Source organism: Magnolia sinica, chromosome 1 (genome assembly GCF_029962835.1).
Source record: "Magnolia sinica isolate HGM2019 chromosome 1, MsV1, whole genome shotgun sequence".
Lineage (NCBI taxonomy): Eukaryota > Viridiplantae > Streptophyta > Magnoliopsida > Magnoliales > Magnoliaceae > Magnolia > Magnolia sinica.
In genome coordinates, this window is record NC_080573.1 from 117,128,199 (window position 1) to 117,134,155 (window position 5,957).

Genomic DNA, 5,957 nt, shown 5'->3' on the forward strand with positions numbered 1-5,957 from the left:
GGCCGGCGGGATTGATTGGTTGGTGGGCCAAAAATTCAGACCCAAGACCAACCCACCTAAGCCACAATGCCCACAAAAGGGATTGACCTGGGCTCCTCTCGGGCCAAAACAAAAAGGTTGTCATACATGGGCCTAGTCCCACCCAATTTATTAAATGGACCGGAACAATGGGCCCATTGTTAGGGAAAGCTTGAAATCGGAAGCCCAGTGGGTGATGAAATTCCTAGGCATTGAATTTCTGTATAGTTTGTGTTTTGGTAGTGAAAGATCAATGCAGGAGTTCCAATTTTCACAAGGAAAGTGTGATTTTGCAGCCACAGGGAGCAGAGTTTCAGAAATCAATGGTGCATTTGGATGCAACATCAAGAGAGACAAAGAAGAAACAACTTGCAACTTCCTTAGCATCATGACCATGCTTTGGGCTTCCAATTTTTGTATTGGTTTACTTTTTTAAGTTGGAAGAAATGAAATTAAAATTTGAGGGATACTCCTAGCTTGTATTGTGTTTAGTGTGTTAAGAGACTGCAAATCATGGTGTGCAAATATCATTATGAGGATAGTATCGTGTTTGGTGTGTTAAGAGACTGCACATCATGGTGTGTAAATATCATTATGAGGCTAGTATCGTGTTTGGTGTGTTAAGAGATTGCACATCATGGTGTGTAAATATCATTATGAGGATAGTATCGTGTTTGGTGTGTCAAGAGACTATGTGCATAGCATCATTAGTAAAATAATCGTAATTTGCCCCTTCTTTTTCTCGTAAATTTCCGCATTGTTGGCATAGCTGGGTTTCAAGAAAAAAAAAAAAAATTTGACTCTTTTAATAAGAGAAAAGGAGCTGGATTCTTAATGTATGGAAGAGTATGAAATAATAAGAGAAAGATCACTGTATACCTCAAGTGATTAAAACCTTAAATGTAGAAGAAGAGTTTTTGAGCTGTAAGAAAATAAGAGAGAAAATTCAAATATTTTATTGAATAATAATCCAAAACTTTTCAAGTACATCATTTATATATACATGACTCAAAAATCTAGTTCAAAGTTACCTGAAATAGCAAACTTCTAACTTTAATTTAAAAGTTACCCAAAATAGTAAAATTTTTCTAAAGCCTAATTTGTTAAAAATAAAAAAACCATATAAACTTTAATGGAGGATTCTTAGCATGAATAGTATCATGTTTGGTGTGTTAAGAGACTATGCATGTTATGGTGTGAAAATATCACTAAGAGGATAATATCGTGTTTGGTGCATTAAGAGACTGTGCATAGCATCATTAGTCATATAATCGCATTGCCTCGTTAGCAATATAATCGTATATTTCCCTTTCTTTTTCTCATAAATTGCTTCATTATTAGCATGGTTGGGTTCCAAGAAAAAATTGACTCTTTTGATAAGAGAAAGAAGAGTTGGGTTCTTGACACAGGGAAGAGCATGAAACAATAAGAGAAAAATCATTATCTTCCTCTAGTGATTAAAATCTTGAACACAAAAGAAGAGTTCTTGAGCCAACAAGGAAATAAGAGAGAAAATCCAGACATTTTATTGAATATTAATCTAAATATTTTCAGTTACACACACACACACACACACACACACACACACACACCTATGTGTGTGTGACTCAAAACCTTAATTTGAAAGTTAAAATTTTAACCATAATTGAAAATTACCTAAAAATATAAAACTCTTTTAAAGTTTAATTTGCTAAAAATAAAAAGTCCAAATAATATTTACTAGAGGATTCCCAACATAATTTCAAGTAATTTCTATATATATATAAAAAAATGGATAAACTTAAAAATAGTAAAATTTTCTAAAATTATGTATTTGAACTGGAAGTGTACATTTTCACGTGAAACAGAGGTGCATGGCCTCTATTGCGGTCAGTTGACCCCAAAACTATCATTACATAAAGGCGTTGCATTTTGTAATAATGCCTGGATTAAAAGTTATGATTCCTTTACGATCAAAACTTCAAATGACAATTTTTTCATATTCAGAATGATTATTTTTTTGAATCGGACATGCCTGGGACGTAATTACATCATGTCTTATGAAGGACTGGGTCCAATTCTCATGAACTACTTCCGCTTTTGTTTAGGCTTCGACCTTGCTAAGAACACCTTTATGTCACATTCTACATCACTTCCTCCACAACATTTGTAAAATAAGCTTCTATACAATGTTGTTCATCTTGATGTTGAGTTCACATTCAATCATTCATAACGTGCACTACTTATATCTACCCATTATAAGGTCCATGTCCAATCCGTTCATAAGCAATCCACCTTGATGCTGCAACTATCTAACGTGCGCACAATCCCTGAAAACAAATGATCTTCCTATCATGGTTCGCATAGCAAAATGCATTGTTATGATACTTTAGCATTACCAAAATAAGTCTAACACTGCTCATCTTATCGGTAATCATGTCTCATCTACTTGATTGTCTTTACCTTTATGTGTTTTCCTTTATGCTATCTCTTCTATGTATCCCTACTGTAGTTTCATATGCTTTGCAGGACCCCAATATATAGTAACAATGCTTGAAGAGATGTGTGCTCTTGAGAAATAAGGCACATGGGAATTAGTTGATCTTCCTAAGGGATGACATGTTGTTGGGTGTTTTCACCCTAAATTACAATCCTGATGGGTCTGTTGCTGGGCAAAAGGCTCATCTTGTTGTAAAATGGTATTATTCAAAAGTCAATAGTTAACTATCATGATACATTTTTCCTATTTCTAAGCTCAATGCAAGTGATTTTTTATGGTGCTACTCACTGCCATTGCCCACTTCACTAACTCGATATAAAATAATACATTTCTTCATAATAATCTTGTTGAAGAGATTTACATGTAACTATCATATTGGGATTTTGAAGTAGTTGCAAGGCCTACACATAGCATCTTTATCTCCCAAAGAAAGTATGGCCTTGATCTTTTGTCCACTACATGTATGTTAGGATCTCACCCTGTTAAGACACTAATCGAAGTAAATCATTGACTGTTTAACAAGGATTAGTCCTTTCTTTCGCTTGACTTTGCGTAGTATTGGCAACCTGCGACATTCACATTACTTTCAGAGAATGGATCAACAAACCCTGATGGATTCGCCCGTCAGCTATTAGCATTAGTTTGCTCAGTGGAAAATATTATCTCTATCCATCACTCGTTCAAATAGTGCTTATGTTGTGAGCATGGTTAGTCAGTTATGCAGAATCCGTGCGGGTATTCATCATATCCTATGCGACATGAACTTTGCTCCAGATAAAGACCTTCTCTATGGTGATTGTGGGCATCTTGGCATTCAAGATTATTGTGATGCTGACTGGACTGGCTCTTCTATTGATCGACATTTTATGACTGGGTTCTACACATTTCCAGGAGGCAATCTCGTTTCTTGGAACAGATGGTCGTATCCTATTTTTCAGTGAAGGGAGCTATAGGTCATCATACTATGAGGTGGTGTAGCTGGGTTCTTTTCCCACTGATCTTAGCATCTCTGTTACAGCTTGCCCCTCTCGTTAACAATTTACATTGTTCCAATTTAAATTCTCACAAGTGTACTAAGCATATCGTGTTTTTTTTTTTTTTTTTTAAACTAAAAATTTCATTTCACGTGTATTGCTGTACAAAATCTGGACAGTTTCGGGTTTCCCCAGGTGACAAGATCCTGGGGGAGCCTATCATAACGCCTAAGAAACAGCAGCCTATGTACTCCACGAATCTTAGCCACCCTTTCTGGATTCCCTAATAGAGCCCAATCCCACTTTATTCAGGAAAATCAGACCCCTGATTTGAGGCAGGAGGTCCAATACCTGCCTGACAATGAAATTGTTTTGACACTCGCTTCCCAGGCGGGCCAAACCATCTGCAGGAGCATTCCCTTTCTCGGGACATGACGAAAAAAGATTTTCCGATTTTCCCTCTTTGTTTCAGCTTCCTAATCCTGTTTGACCAGTGTCTCCAAAACCAGGCTGGATGGGACTTCCTGATGAGCAGGTCCACCACAAATTTTGAATCTGACTCCACCTCCACCTTTGTCAGCCCTTGACTTAGGCACATAACTAGACCGTCCCGCACGACTCTCAACTCTGCTCTGTAATTGGTTCCTATCCCGCACCCCATCAAGAATGCAAAAAGAAAGTTTTCCTCGTCTCCTCTGCAAATACCTCCTCCTCCTGATGGTCCTGGGATCCCTCGGCCGACCCGTCTACCAAGGTTGACTATGATTTTATTCACAAGAATTTAGTTGTTGGTATTGTTAGTACATCTCACCTCATGTCTATGGACCAACTAGCTGATATTTCACAATAAGTAGTCTCTATGAAACACATTTGATATTCATGCTTTAGCTGGAGGGAGATTATTGAGTGGTCTCAAGGACTATCATTGTTTTTTATATTTTATAAGTAAAGAGAAAGGGGGAGGGGGACGAGGATTAGCTACTGAACCTAATAGTAGCGAGTCTCCCTGCTGAAGTGACGTCACTACGTTCTTTGGGCCCACTATGATGTATGTGTTGTATCCACACCATCCATCCATTTTGGAGTGATCATTTTAGGGCATGAGAGAAAGAATAAGGTATATCCAAAGTTCAAGTGGACCCCACCACAGAAAACAGTGGGGACAGTCACATCCACCGTTGAAACCTTCCTAGGCCTACCATAATATTTTTTTGAGATCCAACCTATTTACAAGTTAACACAGACATGGAATAAGGGAAAGCATAAATATTAGCTTGATCGAAAACTTACGTAGCCCAAAGAAGTTTTTAATGGTAGGTGTTGAATCCCCACTGTTTTCTTTGGTGGGATCCACTTGAGCTATGTATCTTACTCACTCTTCCGCTCATGCCCTAAAATGATCTCTCCAAATAGATGGACGGTGTGGATACAACACATACATCATGGTGGAGCCCACAGAACGTGGTGACATTATTTCAGTGTCGAGACTGCTACTGTCAAGTCCGGGGGAGGGAAAGCCCTAACCCTCGTTTTTCTCATATAATAGTCTTGCTTAACGTGTAGGTTGTAAGTTCCCATTATGAATGCGAGCTGGATTTCACACGAAAGTCCAAAGGCCTCAACATCAAGGGCTGACGATTGATGGAATATATAGGAGTAGACAACTCAGGCCCATCAAAGTTAAGCGGGTCCAGTCATTATCAGGTGGGACCCGAAGTTTGGATTAACAGTTGGTCAACTGTCAGGTGGGAAAACAATGGCCTCTCCAAATAAAAAATAAAAAATCTCACATGTGCCTGATGACTGGCTTGATTTTCTAGCAAGATGATTTAAACTGTGGGTCCCACCTAATACACGGTTGGATGTCCTAATACACTTGTGAAGTTGGCACATGTCTCTGTGTAGAGGTGCACGAGGGGCTAGAAGAGGTTGGGGGTCCCACATGAAACTCTACATGCAGCCCTGTAGGCTAACCTCACGTATGCATTAGGTGGGCCACTATAGAGGTAAATATCACTATTCAGCTATGCGATAGAAGTTCAGTGACCTGCTCGAAAATCCTCCTCGCACCTCTGATGATGCCCCTATCTATTAGGAGGGGCTTCTGGTGACTCCCAAAAGGAGAGATCGTCGAATCCCCTACGAGAGAGAAGCCTGGGCCTGCCCAGATATGTCATTACCTCGGAATGGGACGCTTAATCTCGCAAGTTCTTAATACATGCTTGGCTTACCTGATTCTTCAACACCTTTAATTTTTTTTAACCAAGCAATCTAAACAGTGGGCCACACTCAATACAAGGCTCGGATGTCCTTACCAGATCTGTCGTCATTCACCAGCATCACACTGCAACACCAAAGTGATTAGGGCTATCAATGGGCCGGGCTGGCCTGCCTGGCTTTTCAGATTGGCATGCATAACGTTGGGCTTGGGCTGGAATAATAAGCCCCATGGCGGGGTACAGGCTGAAAATTTAAGCTCCTAAGTA